Genomic DNA, 23,647 nt, shown 5'->3' with positions numbered 1-23,647 from the left:
CTAATTGGCTGAAAAAGCAACTTGCTTTTTCCATGCCATCCTAATCTAGAAGCTTTTTATAACTTTTTCGGATTTTTACAATAAATAATATCAAAAATATGTTAAAATTATCCAAAAATCTAATATTTTTGGATAATCCATGCAACTCACACTAGTACTAATGGCTCAGATTACATTGACTCTCTAGATCAATAGAGAAGTCGGATGATGATGCATTCCATACTTTTTCACACTATGTCATCATAACATCACGACAACGTACCCTGTGTTTGACATCTATGCCTATATATAGTTTCTAACACACTGTAGTTGTGATAGTCTTTAGTGTTGGTTGTTCCTTGCTTCTCCCTTCTTGGTTCCTTATATTTGGTTGTTGGCATATTGCTGTAGTTTATTATAGAAACTTATCGTTTGAAGTTACTTTGACTTGACAGTTTTTTTTTACAAGTTGTGGATAGCTCATTACTTTGGCAATATCTTTAGTCTCCAACTTGATTTAGTAGTGGTTTTGGGGATGATTTGTGGGGTATTAGAGTAGCATGTCTTGCCATTCTATGTACTTTTTTGGTCTCATTATGATCACTAGTTCTCGTGACATTGCTATCTTCAATATTGAAAAATTGGATGGGACCAATTACAATTATTGGAAGACCTAGATATGGAACATTTTATTGTAGAAATTGCAAGTTAAACCACTCAAAAATGGGTTGTTAAACCCAAAAACATTGTGGTTAAGGATTGTGATGAAGTGGATGAGCTATACAAGTCCACAATCATTTTATCACTCTCTAAGTAGGTTCCTATAATGTTGTAATTGGAAATTAGACTACATATGAGCTTTGGACACAAATTAAGAATCTTTATGACAAGTAGAGTCTTGCATCTCAAATGTATTAGTAGCTGAAGCAATTGATGGACCTTCTCATGAAGAAAGGGACTTCTATGTTTGGCCTATTGAATGAGCTTCACTCCATCATGAGCCCATTTAGTTTTGTAGAAGATTGAGTTCAATGATACTTTTCATCCTTTATTTCTGCTTGGTACTCTACTAGAGTTGTGGGATACTTTCTGTACAGCTCTCTATGCTAAGGATACTTTATAGCTAGCAAGTCTAGTGTCAAGATTGAGGAGATTAATGTTGTGAATGTAAGCTCGGCATTGTGGATGTGTGTATATATGTGTGAAAGCACTCTATGTGCTAAACATTATATGGTGTGAGGACATGGATATAAGGTGTGGAGAGAAGTATGCCACATAGGTGTACATAAGCAAAGTGTGAATAATAGTGTGTCACATGAGAAAATATGGAAAGTGTGAGGGATCATTGATGGAGCATCTCCTTCTTTATATATGTAACCAATTTATACAATGAAAGAGTGGAGAACATTTGTTGAGTGTGAATATTGTGTGCCTTTCCTTTGTAGCCATGGAGTTCCTTGTCTATTGCAATTCACCACAAATATGTTTCAATCATTTTTTAGCCACTATAATTATGTTTCATTCATTACTTTTTACATAGCATGATCAACCCCATATTGGGATTCTTGACATGGTATCAAAGCCATGGTTAGGGATCTTGATCATGGTGTATTTATATATATTTAAATATATTATTGTGTGGGTTTTATGGAATTCTTGACATGGTATCAAAGCCGTGGTTAGGGCTCTTGATCATGGTGTATTTATATATGTGTAAATATATTATTGTGTGGGTTTTTATGGCATTCAACATTAGTAGCTTAGGTATCTTTGGTGTCAAAGAAAATGTAAAATGGCACACTTATTATCCTTTAGATTGCACTTCAAGGAGTTGAAATCATGGGACTATGGAGATGCCATAATCATCAAGTATAGGTGTTTGCAATGTTATTACAATGAAAGCTAGAAGTGGGATTTTTTTAGTACAAGTACATGAAACCATTGTCAAGAAAGAAGCTGATGCTAGAAGTCAAGGCATCTGGTCAATTTTCCTCTTCATTATTGCTTTTGAGCCATTGCCAAGAAAGAAGTTAATAGTAGAAGTCAACGGTATCTAGTCATGTTTCCTCTTCATTATTATATGTGAGCATGGAAGAATGCTTAAATAAAAGAAGGGTTGCTATTTGTGGACATTTTTGTCCTATTGGCTCTTGCTATTGAGCAAGGAGCATATAGAAGGTGCATATGATTGCTATCATTGGAATGGAAAGTGAAGTTGGGCTAGTTTACAGCCCAAGTTGAAGCATGTCAATTGAGGCATGTTTCATGTGCATGCTCAAGGATGAGAATGTAAAAAATTACACGGCGCAGTGAACAGAATCTAAGAAAGAGGAGAGTACACAACAGATAAGAGGAGAATTAGTAAATTCTTTAGCTCCAAACAACTGATACAAAGATGGCTTTTTCCACCCATGCACTTCCACTGTGTGAAGCTTAGATGGCGATCTAGACACAAGATAGGTAAAGAGCTTAAGGCTAGCTGGAACAACAACTCTGATTGGGTGAAAGATGAATGATGGATGGTTGTGAAGGGGTTTAGCTTTTATAGCCCGCGAAGGCCATTAGGTCGGCCTGACTGACCTACCATATGAGCCTCCACTAGTCAGCCAGGGAATATTCCAGAGAATATTCCCTTTACCATCAAGGCGGGGGTGCTGCCCTCGGACCCCCGCCAGGGGGACCGCTGGCCCCCCTGGGACCCCCCCAGCCAGGGGCCACTTAAGCGGTCGACGGACCCCAAAATAGGGGCCCCTTTGAACTCCCTTACCCCGCAGCTCGATGCAATGCGCCTCGAGTTGCTACCATCTTAACCACTCCATCTAACCCAAAGATTAGACCCAAAATGGTCACCTTTTTGCCATCTGATCACATAGACCTCATCTGATATACAAGTCAGGACTCAACCAATGTACGAGCTCACATTTGGCTTCTCCTCATAATGGGGGCCTTACAACTTTGAGCACCATGGATCATTGGTGGCACCTAATAAGGGCGGGGCATTGATCATATCTAACACCCCCCCTCAATGTCCACCCATAGGTGAACTATCTCCTCGGCCCAATGCCGAGTCTCTAAAGATGAACTTGAAGTAGATCCTTCATAAATGCTTTGGTGAAGATATCTACTCCATTCTCCTCTGTTGGATAGTAGACCAGTTTCACTATCCCATCGTCCATCAAATCACGCACATAGTGATACTAGATCTCTATATGTTTGGTGCGTGCATGAAACACTAGTTTTTTGGCAATGGCGACACAACTTTGATTGTCACATCTTAGAACAGTTGGTTCTTCATCCTGCACTCCCATATGCCATAGAATACTTCTCAACCATACTGCTTCACATGCAGCAAAACAAGCTGCCTTGTACTCTGCTTCAGTAGAAGACAATGCCACTGTTGGCTGCTTCTTACTAATCTAGGAGAAAATTCCTGAACCCAAAGAGAAACAATAACCACAAACTGACTTGAGGGAATCAATGTATCCTGCCCAATCTGAGTCACAGTTCCCCACAAGAGAAGTTCCGAAACTGTATGTGATACTATAGTCAAGAGTTTCCTTCAAGTATCTGAGCACCCACATCCCAGCCTTCCAATGACTCTCATGAGGTTTGTTTGAGAACCTGCTCAAAACACCAACAGCAAAACTGATATATCATCTGGTGTTACACAAGTAGATTAGACTGCCGACTAACCTCCTATACCTCCCAATGTCTGCTAGTGCTGATGTATCGTTGATGGATAACTTTGCATTCACCTCCATAGGTGTAGCTATCTCCTTGCACTCGGTCATGCCAAATGCCTTCAAGATCTCCCATGCATACTTCTTCTGAGAGATGAAGATCTTCCATGCATACTTCTGAGAGATGAAGATCTTTCCTGGCTCTTGCCAGACTTCAATCCCCAAACAATAGTGCAGGAAGCCCAAGTTTGTCATTTCAAACTCGAAACTCAAAGCCTTTCGAGTTTGGTTGATCATATCTTCATGGTGACCTGTAATAAGAAGGTCTTCCACATATAGGACAATCACTATGACTTTTTACCATCCCTGTAAACATACAAGTTAGCATCTGAGACACATCTTTTGAAGTTTAGGTTTAAAAAGAACTTATCTATCTGCTGGTACCATGCTCTAGGGGCTTGTTTCAACCCATACAATGCCTTCTTCAACTTACACACTTTGTTCTCAGAATGGGGGGCCTCAAACCCTGGTGGATGATCCACGTACACCTACTCCTTGCGGCGGTCACCATTTAAGAACGCTGACTTAACATCCATTTGGTACATTGGCCACTTCTTGTGGGCAGCGCAGCCACTGTAAGTACCATGCAAATAGTGGCCATTCTGGTAGTTGGGAAAAATGACTCTTGAAAATCAAACCCTTCAACTTGTGAAAATCCTTGGGCAACGAGTCTAGCTTTGTACTTTTCTAAGGTATCATCAGCCTTGTACTTTACCTTCCAGATCCACTTGGTGCCAATAACCTTCCACTTTGCTAGTCGATCCACTAGCTCCCAAGTGTCATTCTTCATTATGCTGTCATACTTCACTTGCATACTAGCCTTCCATGATGGATTTTCAAGTGCTTCTTCTAAGTCAATTGGCTCCTTTACTTCTCTCATAATCTCAACCATCAAGGCCTTGTTGACTATGTGAGTAGAAGCCCTCCTTTGCTCCTCTATTCTCTGAGACCTCCTTGGTCCATCTGCCTTCTCCTCAACAGATGCAGGCATAGGATTATTGTGGTCATAGAGCTGCTTCACCCAGCGCGGCAATGGATTTTCCGGGGGGGTGATGTCAGGTTGGTAAATGTTTTCCTCATCATTTGAAGATGATGCTTCCTCCTCCTTAAGGATAGGGACAGCTCTCGGGACAGGTTCATAGTGGACTACTTCTTTGCTTGATGATAAAGTGGAAGAACTTGCCTTCTCCTCCTCCGCTATATGCGGCTCCTCCTTGAACACCACATCACGGATCGTGATGATCTTCTTTGCCTCTTGGTCATATAATTTGTAAGCCTTCTGTTCATCACTATAACCCAAGAAGATACATTTTCTGCTTTTTGGTTTTAACTTGTTTCTCTTCTCATCTGGAACATGTGCATAACATTCACATCCAAAAATTTTAAAATGTGAGACAGATGGTTTCTTACCAGTGTAAGCCTCATGAGGTTTTTTTCCCTTGAGAGCCTTTGTGTAGCTCCGATTTAGAATGTAGACTGCAATATTAACAGCTTCAGCCCAAAAATGGTTAGGCAATCCCTTGCTCTTTAGCATGCATCTTGCCATCTCCACAATGGTTCATGAAGTGAGGTTCAAGAAGACTGATAACAGATTTCTCCTGATTTCAGGAACATACAACACATTTGAAAGCTTTTTGACTTCACCATTTGCAGCAACAAAAGAAATAGTACCTGTGCCCGCAGCAGGGCATTTAGCATCATTTCCAACCGTCACAGTGATGGATTCTTGTAGAGGCTGCATAGAACTGTATAGACCTTTGTTGTTGGTCATGTGACGGGAGGCCCCACTATCCAACACCCATGAGGTAGTGGTAGATTCTTCTTGCGCCGAGGAGCATACTTCCTCCATGGTTGCCATGAATAATTCCAACTCTGCTTCAGCCGTATTGGCTGTCTCTTTCCCTTTACTTTTAAGGGTACCATTCTTTTCATCTACCTTCTTGACATGACATTTTGCAATTGCATGTCCTTTCTTCTTGCAGTAGAAGCACTCTCCTTAAAACTTCTTCTTGCTGCCCTTCTTCCTTTTGTCACCATCATTTTTGGTGGAGGAACCACCTTTGCCTTTTGCATTGGCAGAGAATGCAGCATCTCCATTGTTGCTTCCTTCTCAGGCTTTCAGCCTCAACTCCTCCTCCATCAATAATGCACAAAACTCCTCAAAATTCAAAGCTTGAGGTCTTACCTAAGTATTAAAGGCAGTTACTAGTCCATCAAACTTTTGTGGACAAATCTGAAGACACCTCTGAGCTAGCTCTTTGCTAGTCTTTTGTATCCCAGTGCCAGCCATCTGGTCGCCCAGATTCTTAATCTGAGTGATGAATGCTTCAACTATCTCTCCTTCAGCAAACTCTCCGTTGCTAGTTGATTCTCCAAGTTTTGAATCCTTGTTTGGTTTCGTGTTTCATACTGACTCCTTAGTACATTCCAAGCCTCTGACGCTTTGGTTGTATGTTGAATCAAAGTCAAAACACTGTCAGAACAACTTGTAACTAAGGCATACAATGCATCTGCATTCCTTCATTTCCAAGCTCGTAGAAGATCTGCATTCGGAGGAATCATCGCACTAGAATTTGATGGGTCAGGGGTAGGTTGTGATTCTGCATTAGTCCCCAGCATAGTCTCCAGACGCTCATAAGAATCAAGGATAGTTTTAATTTTGAACTTCCACAAGGTGTAGTTTATACCATCTAACTTGCCTTCGCTCAAGGTTGGTGGACGAATCCTCAGTATTTGAATAGCCGGTACAGCAGCACCATCTCCTACATTACTTCTTCCTCATGCGCCAAAATCGCTTCCAGAAGTCGACATAGTTTCTCTTTGTTGTTGAAGCCTTTGCCTCTTGCACACTCTCCGATCTCTAGAGCCCCCTGGGCTTTGATACCATGTAAAAAATTACACGACGCAGCGAACAAAATTTGAGAAAGAGATAGAGAGTACACAAAAAATAAGAGGAGAATCAGTAAATTCTTTAGCTCCAAACAACTAAGACAAAGATGGCTCTGTCCACCCGTGCACTTCCACTGTGTGAAGCTTAGATGGCAATCTAGACAGAAGATAGGTGAAGTGCTTAAGGCTAGTTGGAACAACAACTCTGACTAGTGAAAGATGAATGATGGATGGCTATGAAGGGGTTTAGCTTTTATAGCCCGTGAAGGCCATTAGGTCGGCCTGACCGACCTACCATATGAGCCTCCACTAGTCGTCCAGGGAATATTCCCTTTATCATCCCTGCAACTTGATGCAATGTGCCTCGAGTTGCTACCAGCTTAACCACTCCATCTAACCCAAAGATTAGACCCACAACGGTCACCTTTTTGCCATCCGGTCAAATAGACCTCATCTGATATACAAGTCAGGACTCAACTAATGTCCGGGCTCACATTTGGCTTCTCCTCATAATGGGGGCCTTACAACTTTGAGCACCATGGATCATTGGTGGCACCTAATGAGGGTGGGGCATTGATCATATCTAACAGAGAATGTGAAGTGGAAACAAAGAGAGATTTCACACAATTGGCACCTAGGAGTTTGCTTGGGCTTTAGCGTAGCTGGGGGCTCAGGCCTAGACGAGCAAGTTTGGCCAATGCTAGGATTTGTTATGCTCTTGGGGTTTTCATGTTTCTCTTAAGGCTTTGTCATTGCGTCATGGTTCTCCTTGGATGTGACTGGTATAAATTTTTCACCCCGTTGTGACAATGTTGTATCCACTCTTGATTGGTCAATGCGAGTTCTATTGTCGGTGGATTGAGTGTTGCAAGCAGTTGTTGACGGTAATGATTGCCTTGATTTTTCAGAGCACACGAATGTGTCTGAGGTTTCACCACTATTAGGAGGGCCATTAATTGGTTCAGTGGTGGATGGACTCGATGCTCTACTCCTCAGCTCTCCAGCACTCTTTGCCTCAATGTTCTTGGGGTCCACAACCACTTGCAACTGCTGTTGTTTGCGTTGTTTTCTCCTCTTTTTCTTGGTTGGTGAAGGTGTATCTCTCAACGACTCAGGAACCTGGACTAGTTCAACCATTGATGGGCTTGGTTGGGCCTCAGCATTCCCTTTCTTTAGTGTGTCCTTATCGGACATGGCCGTGGCCAGCTGAATAGCCTCGCTAGGTTGTAAGGGTACAACTACCTTTCTTTTTGGAGAGTCTAGCTCTTCAGCCAATTCCCTTTTGCTTAACTCCTCAAGCCTAGGCTTTAGGTACTTTGGAAGTGTTGGATTTGTCAAGAAAGTTGGTTGCGACACCTCCTCCACAGGGTGAACTACTAAGGATACGTTCCGCAAGGGGCATTGTCACGACCAAGGGCTGTGGGCTGCTGTGATCCCTGATTGGAAGTAGTAGCGGCTAGTCCAGTGGGCTGGCTACCCTTGGTGGATTGCGGCGTCAAGTCCCTAGGGCGATCGGAAGTGGTCGTGTCTTTTGTTGCCCTTTGAGCATTCATCTGTGTAGAGCGAGAATGAGTCGATCTAGTCGCATTAGGTTGCTTAGGCATATCCTTGGGCCGAGAGCTACAGATGGTGTCATGTTCCATCTTTTGGACATTTGGAAGCTTAGATGGAGATAGAGATTGGGAGCGAGCAGCCGCCCTTGACGACCGCTGTATTGCTTTCTGTGTCCATTTGGAAAAAGAGAGTGTAGGAGGTCTAGGACTCTTAGGTGGACTTGGCACTGGCTGAATGATTTGCTCAAGGCTATTAGACGATTGTGCCATTTGCTTTGTTGCGCAATTAGCCTTGCCATGAGAAATGTTGTGCCTATGATGCCTATTATCGTCTTAGGAAATTAAAGGATTTTTTGGCACTAATGGCTTTTGTGCATGCTCCATGGCTACATATGACATGTGCTTATTAAGCATGCTAGGCTGAGGCTCTTCCTTTCGAACACTCATGTTTGGTTTCCTGTCTCAAGACCTAGAGTTTCTCTTAGATTTCTTCCTGTGGTTCATTGATTTGGATGCAATCTGGCCTTCAGCTGATAGATGTGATTTAGCAGGGGATTTTGGTACCCAAATCCATCGGTTACCTGCGTAATACCCTTGAGCATGTAGCAACGCTTTGGATATCCGTTGCGGCATTGTGCTGACCCTCCATCGATGTCTTCGTCTATAAGGCTTGGGATTCTTTTGGGGTCTTCTATGATATTTATAAGTCCAAAGCCCATCCTTGGCATTGTCTCTTGACCTTCTTGTTTTAGGCATGGCCTCACTCACTGGTTCTCTTTGTTCGACCTGTGCTTGTATCAACTCTTCCAACAAGTCCTTGCTCTCATTTTAGTAGGCTTGACTATTACGTCAGCACCTTCCTTGCCTTTCCCTCGACGTTCGGTGAGGTCACCCTTGCTAAAGGTTGTGACTATCCTCACACCTGGTAGTGTCAGGTGTATCCTTTGTGCTACATAGTCAGCCTCACACTTGGTCGCCCTTTGAAGGGTCTTTCTAGGAGGGTTTCCTTGCTGTATTTAGCACTACTTGGAGGAATATAAAATAGGATAGGCAAGCTTTCAGTTTCAATTGTCGCAAGTATTTTGCACTTCCCTATGAGTGCTCGTGGGTGTCCCCCATAGGGACTAAGAGTTGCATTAGTCGGTGTGAGATCTAGTTGGACCAATAAGGTCCATGATTCATAGGTCAAGATATTAAAATCTGCTCCTTCATCAATCAGAGCATCAATAGTGTGCTCTCTTTTCGTGATGAGTTTGACCCTAAGATAAGCAGGTGGCACTATGTCTTCATCTTCTGGGTCTTGACTTGTAAATTTAAGCCTTCTAACAGATGCCCTTGAGTCCCCAACTGCATGACCAGACGTGGATTCTTCACCAATGTATTGGGTCATCTGTGTAGTGTTGCTCAAGGTTCATCTCTTGTCATCAAGAGTGTCATGTCTAGTCATCTTGGCATTTGTAGCTTGCTGTTGTTGCATTTCGCTCTGACTAGACGTGGTCTGAGCACAATGTCTTTGTGTTCTCATGGTGTGGCGTTTTTGCCCTTGATGGCTAGATTGGCCCATTGGGTTTAGGCTTTAGGGTTTAGGGTTTAGGGTTTAAGGTTTAGGGTTAGGATATGGGCTTTTGGTTGCTCTTTTACAAGTGAGGATCCATGCTCGTGTAGAGCCATTACTACACTAGGGTCTAATTTGGAGGACCTATCACGATGCACCTTTTCTCTCCAACCTACTTGGGGGATGTGCGGAAGGGGCAAAGCCCCCTCTGTGGGGGTCGAAGGGGGGCAGTCCCCCCTGGCCCACAGCGCCGTTACGGTAAACATCATGCACGATTTGGAGGACCGTTTATAGCTAAATTTTGAACTACTTACTCTAAGTTTGAGCCTAGTGATGGATCTGTGAAATGCCTTTATCTCTACATAGCCTTTGGGGCCAATTTCGGGGTTTAGATGCATCAAAATTTGTGTCCTAGATACTTGTCTGATTCTGATAGTTTTCTATCCGATTCTTAGATGTTCGATTTTCAGGAGTCCGATTATCAGAATCGGATGTCTGATTTTGGGTTGGTCTGATTGGCCTAGTGGTCCAATTTTGGTCACGTCGGATTCTTGCAGTGGTCCGATTCTAGAAATCGGATCGGACAGGGTGGTCCGATTTTAGTAGTCGGACGGTCTGACTCTGGGAGTCGGATCGAAAAAGTGGTTTGATTTTTACGCTAGGACCAATGGTCAGATTGTGACACGTGGTTCGACTCTAGGACTGGTCCCCAATCCTGGGTGGTCCGATCTTGGGTGGCCGATCTTGGGTGGTCCGATCCTGGGTGGTTCGATCTTGGGTGGTCCAATCCTGGGTGGTCCAATCCTAGGTGGTCTGATTGGTCGAATCAAAAAGGTGGTCTGATTTTCGGAGTCAAACAGTCTGACCCCAGAGATAGGGCAATCCTATTCTAGGACTCGGACGCACTGGTCTCCCGACTGCGTGGCCGACGGCCTGCGAGTTGCACGCGATGCCTTAGACTGACGTCTTCTTCACTAGATCATGCCGAGCCGCCTAATTAGATGCAAAGCCACAAAGGGAAACACCTGGTGTACTTGAAAACGGTGGGGTGCTCGAATGGACCAGCACGCTGACAATCTCCCTACAGGTCTCTCTCTCTTCTCTCTCTCTCCCTAGTTCTCAAGCTTACTCTCCTCTCAGAGGGCAGGATGTCAAATGTGGCCTGTCCTTGTTCCCTAGGCCTCTTATTGCCCCATCCGAACCTGCCGTGACCTCAGAGGTTAGTCCCTCATGCTCTTCTAGCCAGAAATCTGAATCTGTGCCCCTATTTCCCTGTTTCAGCCTGTTATACAGCAATAGAAAACCCTACTGTTTTTCTTTGTTTTTTCCTATCCTAACCTTAACCTAATGCAACGAAAATCAAAACCAGAGATGGAGATGGATTGTCCTACTCTAATATTCAACAACAAATCAAAAACCTACTTGCTAAGGAGATCAAATTCCTCTTCAAACTCCCTCGCTTCCTACCTATCTACCTCAACCACCAGTTCGGGGAAAACCCTACTCCAATGCTCAATTCAAAGCGTGCAAGCGCTCAAGGCTTGAATCCGTTGGTCCCGGCAATGGAACCAAAATGTGGGAGCTTTCGCTCAACCGCCAAGACCCTCGGACCACTTATTGTTTCAAGCATTCCAAGCCGAATACTAATGGCTACCTCTCATATAGCCGACACGCCATCCATATCTATGGGTGTAGTGAGCTTACCTCCATGCTGATCGAGTTACCTCCTCTCCTGCGCACTCCAATAGCTCCACGATCCAAGTGCAAGCTTCAAGCATGCTCCATCCTCAAGCTCCACACTCCAAGCTCCATTGCCATGAGCAAGAGAAGAGAAGAGAAGAGAAGAGAACAAGAGAGGAGAAGATGGAAAGCTTCTCCTCCCCGGTCCCTCACCCTCACACACTCACTCCCTCACACTCTCACACTCCCTCTCTTAAGCACAGGCTCAAGTAAGCAAGAAGAAGAAGAAGAAGAAGAAGAGGAGAGCCACTTTTGGCCACACACAAGAATGAGCTTCTCATTCACTTTTCAACTTTATATACAAAACCCTAAATCCCTTTTGGGTGGTCATCCCCTTATCCCCTTTTTTACATGGCCAGCCATGGCCTAGGCCCTTTTTTCCATTGTCCTTCTACCTTCTTAGATTCCTTTCCACCGCCCGTCTACATTTACAAATTGCACGGGTGAGAGCCTAGCGCTCCTTTAATTAAACCATGATGCGCTTGTGCTCTTTTACAAAAGTATTGACTTGCTCTTTTCCTTGTGCGCCTTGTTCCCTTATTTAGGACTTTTCTCCTTGTGCATCTTTGTCTTCCGTTTCACTTTGCCTTGGCCTTTGTCTTCTGCTTTAGCTTTTTCAAAATTTTCTCCTTTGTTTGTTTGAGGGTTAACATCAGAGCATTAGTCTAGATCCTCGTCAGGAGTCACTTTCTTATATTTGATCTAGTTTCACAAACTAGGAAGTGGAAACAACAATTAGATTTGAGTTATAGGACTTATTTTCTTCATAACTGAGATTATACTTGAAGGTCTGCTACAAATAGTGACAAAGACGACGATTCTTGGCACTACCCTATGGAAAATGGCAAGCTCCAACGAGTTTGACAACTCGTGACCAAGTTTTGGGCCAAAAATTGGGGTAAGTTGGACAAAATGAGGGTTACATGATTTAGTATGGATTAAACTCGAGTTACTTTTCAAGAACAAGGGTTTCTTCTCTTTCTTTTCAAGTTGTCCTCAACAAATCCATGGCACAAGACTGATCTAATCTCCTTCCCATGATCACTATCATGTCTCTGGACTCCATAACCTTGCTCTTCACCTCTTGAGATCTCTATTGAATAGCAATTGGGCTCACTTAGCCTTTTTTTTTAATTCTTCATCTCAGAGTATGCTATTGTGCAATTTGTGCCAGCAAGACATAGTCTAGCCTGTTTTGGAAAAAAATGAGCTATATAGCTCAAGCAATCTATGGATAATGCCCCAAACATAATTGGCAAGTGGTCTTCTTCAAGGTTGGACAATATCTATTCCATTCTTGGACTCTTCCCTCTCACATGAAACCCTAAAGATGACAGTTTTGGATAGCATCAAAGAACTTCAAATTTCTTGAATCAATTGAAGGAGGTTTTGGTGCCAAATCACTCCTAGATCTTGCTTACATCCGTGTCTTCAATATATTGTCAACATTGAAGCAACATTGAAGAGTTTTTGGCATACATTGGTCTATGTAAGTTTTGGATAGCATGCATAATCAATGTCACTGAAATCTTTGGTTCTCTTCTCAATTTTTGGAGTCTAGAATCTACATTAGAGTTGTTCATTATCATCCTTCAAGCTCTACATAAAATGGAATTATATTTTACCTTCATCAACCATACTTGAAGCATTGGAGAAACAATGGAGTTCATAGGAGAAGAATATGAAGTTGATAGCTTATTCCATCTTGAAGCATGCTTAAATTGGGACTTTCTTGGATCATTTGAAGTTGAAGACAAGTTGTCTTTGTGAGAGGACATCATGCAAAAGGGAAAAATGTATGAAAAAATATTGCAATGCAATTGGCGAATTAGGATAGAGCAAGATGTATGTTACTTGTGGCATTTGTAATTTGGGTCAGCATTAAAGAGTCAAGACAGGGTATGCAAACACGGTCTCATTGATTGGTGTAACGTGTCCACTAGTATCATCAAGGACACATCTTAGCACTCCATCAGAAAGGATGTCTAGAAAGCTCCGCCCGGCACTCCCATGGAATGTTATGGGATTTGCGATCTAGGGCTTTCCGCATCTACCACGTAGCGGAAGTGTTCTGGCCATTCCCACTTAGGATCGACCAGAATTAGGATTTTCCTAATTGGTCAATTCCTAACAGCAACTAGCGTCGGAACCAAATGAACTACTTTACGCAGAAACGCCAGGTCTGAAGCGGATTCATGCTACACTTGGTTCAAGGAGAATGGGAAATGAGAGGGAATGCAAAGCTCAACCTCTTTGCCATAAGGCATAGTCCCATCCCATTCCCCTAAAACAACGTAAATCGGGTAAGACATAACTCTAGGTCAATGCTTTCCTGCTGTTCCTCATGATTTGAGAAAAGTTCCCGGCCAACCGGGACTACCCAACCGTAGGACGGACCCATGGCCCATCCTCCGCACTTTCCTCGGTTTGTTTTAGTTATGTAATTATCTAACACATTAATTGGACATGTAATAATTGACTTCTTTAATTAATCCGTTAAGCACTGGTTCCTTCGCGTAAACTTATCATGTGACATAGAAAAACAATATCAGACAAGTTCTTTATTAACATATCATCATATTTATCTTTGAAATACAAGGAGTTCCGCCCGTAGGCTTGTCCATAAACCACCCGAAGGCTATCCAGCAATCCACAGGGATCACTATTCTAAGTTTTCGCCCGTAGACTAGTATGCGGGCCTTGAGATCCAATCTGGAGTCATGTTAGCCTCTTGTGCACGACCCGGAAGGCGAGGGATTTACAGCCAGAGCCTCCCCTGGCACCTAAGTGTCCTCCTGCTCCAAGTAGCGCTCAACGGAGAGACCTCTCGCGGCGGGTTCGGTCCATGTTCCCGACGCGGTCAACAACCCCCTTGGTTAGGGTCAGGCAGACAGTCGGGGGTAACTGAAACTACCTCTCCCTTTAGGCCTTCAACCTGAAGTATAGATATTCATTTAATTTTTAATTAATAAATCAAATAGTGCTCTAAAATCTGTAGCAAGCACAAACATTTCCATTGATCGATCTTGTTGTTTGGCAAACTGCTAAGAAAGGAATATTTCCTTTTGAATGCATCTAGCACTCGATCCGGGGTGCCTTGCAACTTGGCAAGATCCTTTATATTCTGGGTTAGGGCGTACCCTATTAACCCAACTTGGTCAACCCTAAAGTTCATTGGATACTTTAGTTTCCGGTTTTTAACCTTCCTTACTTAGAAGGATATCAAAGAATACATCCTTTTTCAAGATAACTTGCATAAGGATCCGCCATCCTTGTTGAGGGTATTTAACCTTTCTTCTTGTGAATCAATCACAAGACCATACGACTTCATACTTGCTGCGCAAGTCCTGCATCGTACTATGCGATGATGGAGTTACGAAACAATCCGTTTCAGTTTCTTTAAGCTAACGTTTGTCAAACCTAGGGTTTCCTAGCTTTATTATTTTCTTTTAAGAAACTCAGGGACAAACCCTAGTTCTTTTACATTTACGATTTACTAACCTTACAATCAGGAAATGTGGGCAAGTATTTAAGGTATAAACATTTTTTGGATTTTAAATCATTCCCAATAAATATTTCGCAGCATAGGTATTTCCAAGTTTATATTAATTTGGTTAACTTTTAGAAGGTGAAATTGAGATCACCTCCGCACGATTTGTTATCTATGTGACAATTGATTTTTCAATCCTAAGCTTTATTGATTTGAGGTTAGGTAAATTCAATTAATCTTCCTTTATCCTTGCGAACAAAACTCATGCCAAATAAGCAATCCTTTCCTTGCTAAGTTATGCAGTTAGCAATGATAACTTCCTAGAGTTTAAGCAACGTAAGAAACCTTTCATGATTCGCACCTTCCATGATGACTCGTTATAAAAAGAATAAGGGTTAATAGTGCAAGATGCAGTTTTATATCTTCCAGACTTAACCGAAGTATACTACTTTAGTGGGTAAATAATCTTGCTCATAATTCATTTCAATGCATAATAATTTTTGAAGGAAAACTATGTTTATACTTTATTTATTTTGCATGTTTAATTAAACTAAATTCCTTCATCGTAAATAACTAGGACAAAATATATCTTATCCCTAACAATTCATCTTGCACGATTGAATTAAAACCGATATAAAATTAAGAAGGAAAAAAACCTGGGTTTGGGGTGAGATATCCACATGGATACCGGGAGATGACCCTCCCGCAGCTACTCCTTGGACATTCTTAGGCGGCATCGCAGCTGTAGTCCTTCGAACGTGGAAGCAGCTTTACACTTCTTTTCAGAATTCCACCGTCGCTTCAATACTCTTCTTCTCTTTTTCGAGGCAAGGAATTGTTAAGGGATTAACCACGAGAAGGGGGTAATAAGACCTTTAAGGTCTTAGTTTCTTCGGGAGGGAAAGGCTTACAAGTCCTAAAGAAAAGGGTTTATAGGGTATATACACGAGGAAAATGGTGTGTGTGAGTGTGGTTTCAAAAGCATATGAAGGGGGCCTTGGGAGATCTTTGGACACAGGAGTGAAAGGGTATAGGAAGGGGGATCTTGAAGGGATTTTTGGCACGGGGGGGGGGGGGGGGGGGTATGTTCCAAGCCAAGGGGAAAGGTGAAGGGTGAAGGGGGTTTCAAAAAGCACAAGAAGGGGGATTATAGGTTAAACACAGGGGGGGTTAAGGTGGATAAGACTTTTCAAGTCTTAGTTCTTTTTGGGGGGGTTTCCATCCATGGAAAGGGGCTTAAGGGGGAAAGGGGCCTAAGGCTTTAGGCACGGAGGGGGAAAAATGACTTTTAACACGGGGGGGTAAAAGGGTGTGTAAAAAAAAAAGGTGCACGAGGGAGAAAATTGGGTTTTTGGAGGGTTCCAATGGGAAGGGGCTTTATAGCTTCCTCTTCTTCAGAGCCCCGGGATGGGCTTATTGAGTTATTGGTGGGAACTTAGGGAAGCCCCCTTAGAAGCTTGGAGGAAACTTCTGGGGTGGGCAGAACACTACGTGAAAAGGGGAAGGATAGTAACCACATGGAAGAGGAAGGATAATAGTGAAGTGGGATGGATGAAGAATGATTTGAAAGGCTTGAAGGTGGCATGTGGGCCCAACGTCAGTCTGTGGCATTGACGGCAGCAACCCGGCATTGGCGACTGAAGGTGGCTTGGCTCGCACGGTAGCAGCAGCTCTGGGTTTCAGCGTGGTGGCTTCTCCAACACGACCTCTCCCTTTGACCACGGCACGCAGCTTCTCAACTTCCTCTCCTCTCTCACAACTGTCCTCCTACAGCCTTACATAGCCTCCCTCCTCTCCGTCAGTCGTCGGCAATATGGCAACTCCCACTATCCTCCCACGATCACCTCTAATCCTTCCCTTCCCCATAGGGGGTTTATATGGGAGAGGGAGAGGTAACTCCCCTCCCCCATGCTGTTCATGCATGGGTTTCATCCCCTCTAAGGCATCCAGCAAGGATGCTCAGTCATCCTTGCTATTCCCCTCCCCTCCAGCACGACAATCGGCTGGGGGGAAGGAGGGAAAATAATTAAAAAAATTCCATTATTCCTAAATTTTATCCTTTTGGCCGCCTAAGAGGAGGTTCCCACGTAACTACTCGTTTATGCAAGTGGAGATCAAGATACATTGTGGATAATTTGAAAATCACACCGTCAGTGTATTTTTTATGCTGGAATTCCATTGCATGACTATCACATGGGTTAGAAATATTATCAATGGAAATATTACATTCTCTCCCCCTTGAAGGAATCGAGATGTCTTCATCTCGAGGTAAACTAGGGATATTGATGGTTGAGAGTGCCGTCATCTACCCAAGTGGCATCCTCCTCGGGATAATCTTTCCACTGGATGAGGCATTCTGTCAGAGTTCTGGATCTTAATTGTCTTTCCCTAACATCAAAGATCCTGTCAGGCCATAGTTCAAGGACTCCTTGACTAGGCATTACAACTTGTTGGTCATCAAGTACGTGGTTAGAATTAGGTACATACTTTTTCAATAGGCTAATATGGAATACATGATGAACTTTTAGGTTCTCAGGGAGTTGCAGTTTATAAGCATTAGGTCCTAGGCATTTGAGGATTTTGTATGGTCCACAATACCTTGGACTTAGTTTCTTGCAATCTCCTAGGGATAGAGAACTCTTTTTAGGGCGTACGCGAATGAAGACCATGTCTCCTTCTTCGAAGATTCTATCTTGACGCTTCAAATCCGCGTATGCCTTCTATCTATCCTTGGTAGCTAGGATGTCCTGTCTTATTGACTTTATTTGGTCATCCATCTCTTCCAACACCTGCCTTGACGCTTCAATCCTTAGGGTTGGATCAGAAAAGTTTAGGGGACTTCGACAGTCATGACCATACAATGCTTGGAAAGGGGTCATCTGGATGCTCTGCTGGTAAGAAGCATTGTATGAAAATTCTACTAAAGGCAAGTATTGAATCCACCTCTTCGGTTCCCGGCAGCAATATGCCCGAAGCATATCCTCGATGACTTGATTTACTCGCTCTGTTTGGCCATCCGTTTGGGGATGGTAAGCGGTACTAAAACAGAGTTGAGTCCCAATAGCTTCAAAGATAGCTCTCCAGAAGTGTGATGTGAAGAGAGAATCTCTGTCACTAATGATTCTTCTGGGTAAACCATGTAGCTTGAATATCTCCTTGATAAACAATCTTGCAATGTCAGAGGATTTATAGTTTGTCTTTACTGGAATAAGGTGTGCAACCTTAGTAAGCATGTCAACCACAACCATGATGGAGTTGTATTCTTCTTGGACTTGGGGTAGGCTTACAACAAAATCCATACTAATGAATTCCCATTTCATTTGGGGAATGTCAAGCGGTTGTAGTTTCCCTAGCATCATGACATGTTCGGCTTTGATACGTTGGCAAGACAAACACTTAGTGACATATTTGAGAACGTCACCTTTGAGCCTCTCCCAATGGTAGCTCTTCCTAACTGCATTAAGAGTCTTAGCATAGCCAGGATGTCCTGCGAAAGGGGAAGCATGAGCTTCCCACATTATCTTCTGCTTAAGTGACTGGCTTGCTGGTATACACAGCCTTGCTCTGTAGTAGACAAGTCCATTATCAATGGAAAATTCCTGATACTTAGCTTGCAACTTTTGATTTTGATCCTTGATAGAGATCTCCTTTAACATTGATTGGTAGGCCAAATCATGGTATGCTTCCTCTCTATCTAACTCAAGTATGGGGTTGTTTGGCATAGATACTTTTGTAGCTAGAGATCTGGCCGTTGATGGATTCTGCAAGATTAGGGAATTCAGGAATGCCTTGCGACTAAGTGCATCGGCAACTACATTCTCTTTCCCTAGTCGGTACTTGATTTCAAAGTCATATTCAACCAACACTTCAATCCACCGACGTTGCCTCATGTTGATCTCGTTCTGGGTAGAGATCCATTTGAGACTCTTATGGTCGGTTACTAGAGTAAACTTGTTACCCAACAGGTAGTGTCTCCAAAGCTTTAGAGCATGGATGACAGCTAGTAAATCTAGATCATGCGTAGCATAGTCTTTTTCATGACTCTTCAATTTCCTTGAAGAGTATGCTACTGGATGACCTTCTTGCATAAGTACACACCCCAAGGCAAGAATGCTAGCATTAGTTACTACCTTGAACTCCTTATTGAGGTCTGGAAGTTTTAGAATAGGTGCTGATGCCAAACTTTGCTTCAATCTGTCAAAGCTATTTTGTTTGAGAGTTGACCATGCAATGGAAGTCTGCTTCTTCAGTAAATCCGTCAGAGGTGTTGCAATCAAAGCATAGTTTTTGATGAAGACCCTATACCATCCTGTCAATCCAAGAAAGCTACGTATCTCTTTGACAGATACTGGAGTTGGCCACTCAAGCACATCTCTGACCTTGGCTAGGTCTACTGATATTCCTTTTGATGATACTATGAATCCCAGATATTCAATCTGACGCTTGAAGAATGCACACTTCTTCATTTTTGCATACAACTTATGTGACCTCATTGTCTCAAGGACAATCCGAAGTTGAGGTTCATGATCTTCTTCCTGTTTAGAATAGAATAAAGTGTCATCGAAGAAGACAAGCACGAAATCATCAAGATATGGCCTAAAGATATCCTGCATTAACCTATTGAAGGTGGCAGGTGCATTCGTAAGCCCGAATGACATAACCAAGAATTCAAAGTGCCCATATCTTGTATTGAAGGCTGTCTTTGGGATATCTTCTTCCTTGATCCTTATCTGATAGTAACCTGACCTGAGATCAATCTTGGAGAAGATCTTTGCACCTTGAAGACGATCAAGAAGCTAATATATTCTAGGAATAGGATACTTGTTCTTGACTGTTGATTGATTCAACCCTCCATAATCAATACATAGTCGAAGTGTCCCATCTTTCTTTTTTTGGAATAGTACTGGAGCTCCCTACGGTGAATTGCTTCTGGTATGAATATTCTATAAGGTCTCTTTGCAATTGGCGCAGCTCCAGGTACTAACCTAATCTCATGATCCACTTCTCTTTGAGGCGGAAGTTCGGTCAACTCTTCAGGGAATACTTCCGCGTATTCATTTAGGCAAGAAGGTCCTTCATGAGACTCTTGCTTTTGATCTAATTTGTTGAGTTTGATCAAGTAAACAAGTCATCCTTTTCTAACTCCTTTTATGATCCGAGATACTTTGGCCAATTGGATTCTTGGCACTCCTGCCTCACCTTGAGTTGTGACTATATCCCTTTCAGAGTTTCGAAAGGAAACTTGACCCTTTCCACAGTAAATGTGGGCGTCATTGGGCTTAAGCCAATCCATTCTGAGTAGACACTCATGGATACCTAAATTCATGACTTTGAATTTAACCGAAGTCTTCTTTCCTCCCAGAAAGAATTCTACCTTAGCAGTTTGCCTGGTACAAGTAACCTCATGACCATTCGCCAATTTCACAAGCAGGGTAGGTGCTTCTACTGTGGCTATTCCTAATCTTTTTGCACATGCTAGTGAGATAAAGGAATGTGTACTGCCACAATCAATCAAAGTCTTGAAACCTTTACCTTGATAGTTTGACGGTGTCTGAATCATCGAGAACTGGCGATTCGGCCCTTTTTTGTGTAAAGCGGCATGGACTGTCGCTCTTTCGAATTCTGCTTCCATGGTCGGATCTTCCTCTTCTTCTTCTTCGCACATTTTCCTATTGGCAATGCAGGCGGTTCTTCCTCTTCCTCGGGTAGCGGCTCCTTGACCACGGCCTGTTCCTCGAAAAGGCACTTGGCGATGTCCTCCATCAAGCTTGGGACATTGCCTCTTGAAGTGACTGGGTTCATTGCAGTGGAAACAACGGAGGTTTCGGCCATTACTTTGAGTAGGAACAAAGTTGTTGACATTATTCATCCTTGCTTTCTTTATTTGTCCTTGATTATGACCTTGAACTCTCTTCATTTGAGGTCTGAATGCTCCTCTGTTCGGGTCATTATAAGACCAAGTTTTGTTACCCTTTGGTCTAGCTTGCACTCCTGAATTATAGGCGCCACTCGAATGAGTGTATCCTGAAGATCTGATGGATGCATAGATTCAAGACGGGTATTTACTGGTGGATTTAAACCCGCACAAAATTTGGACACCTGTTGTGTCATCACCATCTCTGGCGCATACTTTAAAAGTGAGACGAATTTAGAGTAGTATGCATCAAGAGTGAGTCCTAGCTATTTTAGCTCATAGAACTCATTCATTTTGTGCGTGTGATATGCAGGTGGTAAGTATCTTCCCTGCATGGCTTTCTTCAACTTCTCCCAGGTAACAGATCCCTCTGCAATCCCTTGATCCCTGAACCATTGCTTCCACCAAAGTCTGGCTTCGCCGATGAGTTTTAACTTGGCGAGCATAGCCTGATTGGCGGGTGTAGTACTGGCTGCTTCGAAGTAATCCTCCATGGATTCAATCCAAATTTCAGCATCAGCTTGGATGAATCTGCCTCTCCCGTCAAACTCGGGTGGCTTAATCTGCTTGAGAAGGAACTTCTTTTCCTCGATCACATCAGTACTTGATGTAGGAGGCGAATTAGGAACCTGTACCTGGGGTTGTGCCTGAATAAAGGTTTTCTTAACATTATTATACTATAATCGACGTTAGTTTATATTACAATTTTAATTCAACTATCTCATAAACAATGTAGCTACTTAACTTTTTATCAACTCTTATGCACAGTTAGACATTGATAAAAGAAGTCTTTATTTGTATTTATATGGGCATAGCCCTTTTGAATACAACGTTTCATGCAATGATAAGCCTATTTTTACATTTAGTTTGGGGAGAACAACATTGTATTGCATTTATCTACAGGAATTGTGTAATAGTAGGGTTTTGGGTCATGGATCTTTAGGAATCGATAAGTCATTGGAAGTTTAGGATATCCTTTCCATTGGAATCCATACTTCTCATGGCGGCCCAACACTTTAATCCTGTCGGCGGGGATTACACGGGTTACTTCCTCATATACATATGAGTTCATCTCAACCCTTTGATCTCGAATATGTAAAGTCGAATCTACATGAGCTTCCAAAAAAACGAACAGCTTCATGACTTTCAGGTCTTCCAACCACTTGAACCTTTTTATGTTGGTCTGTAGATAAGAAAACCGGTGGGCGGCTATATAGTAGATTCCTGAAGCACCCATCCATCTTCGTTCCATGTATAAAGGTGATGGATTATAGATTTGCTCCAGGATGTTCATCATCCCAATTCTTTGTCTATAAAGCGGAGAATGCATTGCAATCATAAACATGACTCGAAATACCAAAAACTTATTACACGCTTCGTAATTCTGCAAGACAGCATTGAAGGTAAGGAAATGTTTGGACAGCAACAATTTCTTTACTTCATTTCATTGAGATTTCATAAAAACAATTCTGTTGTTGGTCGACTCTGATACCAACTGTAGTGTGTCCACTAGTATCATCCAGGACACATCTTAGCAGTCCATCGGAAAGGATGTCTAGAAAGCTCCACCCGACACTCCCATGGAATGCTACGGGATTTGAGATCTAGGGCTTTCCGCATCTGCCACGTAGCGTAAGTGTTCTCGCTGTTCCCACTTACGATCGACCGGAATTAGGGTTTTCCTAATTGGTCATTTCCTAACGGCAACTAGCGTCGGACCCAAGCGAACTACTTTAAGCAAAAACACCAAGTCCGAAGCGGATTCACGCTGCACTTGGTTCAAGGAGAATGGGAAATGAGAGGGAATGCAAAGCTCAACCTCTCTACCATAAGGCATAGTCCCATTCCATTCCCCTAAAACAACGTAAATCGGGTAAGACGTAACTCTAGGTCAATGCTTTTATTATTCGTGCCTTTTGACGACCATCCTGCGGTTCCTCGTGATTTGAGAAAAGTTCCTGGCCAACCGGGACCACCCAATCGTACCCATGGCCCATCCTCCGCACTTTCCTTGGTTTGTTTTAGTTATGTAATTATCTAACACATTAATTGGACATGTAACAATCAGCTTCTCTAATTAATCTGTTAAGCACTGGCTCCTTCGCGTTGTCAAAGAGTTTATTGTTCATAATATAAATTATGGGATTCTTATGAACATAGAAGAGCTTCACTAAGAGTTATATGAGAAATTTGCATACAAAATTCAGACATTGTTATCCAATAACCACCTTAGTTACACAAGTTCTTTTGTATTTAGCATATCATTTTTATGTATATTTATGAAAAATAAGTCTATGGGAACCTACAACTTGGTCAACTGGAAGTAATTGACAGTCTGCAGGATAAATCACATTGATACAGGTGCAAAAATATGGTCAGAACCCAGAAGAATGCCAAAAGTTGCCAAAAGTCCACTAGGTCCACATGGGACCTGGAGTAAAAGACTTAAGTGACCAGCAAGTGACCTGGGTAGGTCAAAAAGTGACCAGGGGCTGAGTAGGGAGCAGCCCGCATTTTTTGTCGCAAAATGCGGGCTGCACAATCTGAAGCAAACTGGAGAGAGCTGGAGCTATGGTGCATGATTTGGAGCATACAAACTGAAGATCAACAGGCCCAACTACTGAAGATGTAAACATGGTGAGAGATCCACTTCTCTGCCTCTTTGGTCTGACGAAAATGCATGCTGAAACAGTCTATAAAAGAGGGAAATCTGAGAGAAAAGTATTCAGCCTACTCTTATGCACAACTTCTCTCATTTTGTCTACCATATTCTTGGTCCAATGAAGC

The sequence above is a fragment of the Lygodium microphyllum genome, chromosome 8, assembly GCF_053477565.2.
Source record: "Lygodium microphyllum isolate KBCC chromosome 8, Lygodium_microphyllum_v1.1.10, whole genome shotgun sequence".
NCBI classification, from domain to species: Eukaryota; Viridiplantae; Streptophyta; class Polypodiopsida; order Schizaeales; family Lygodiaceae; genus Lygodium; species Lygodium microphyllum.
Note: the sequence above shows the minus strand (reverse complement) of the source record.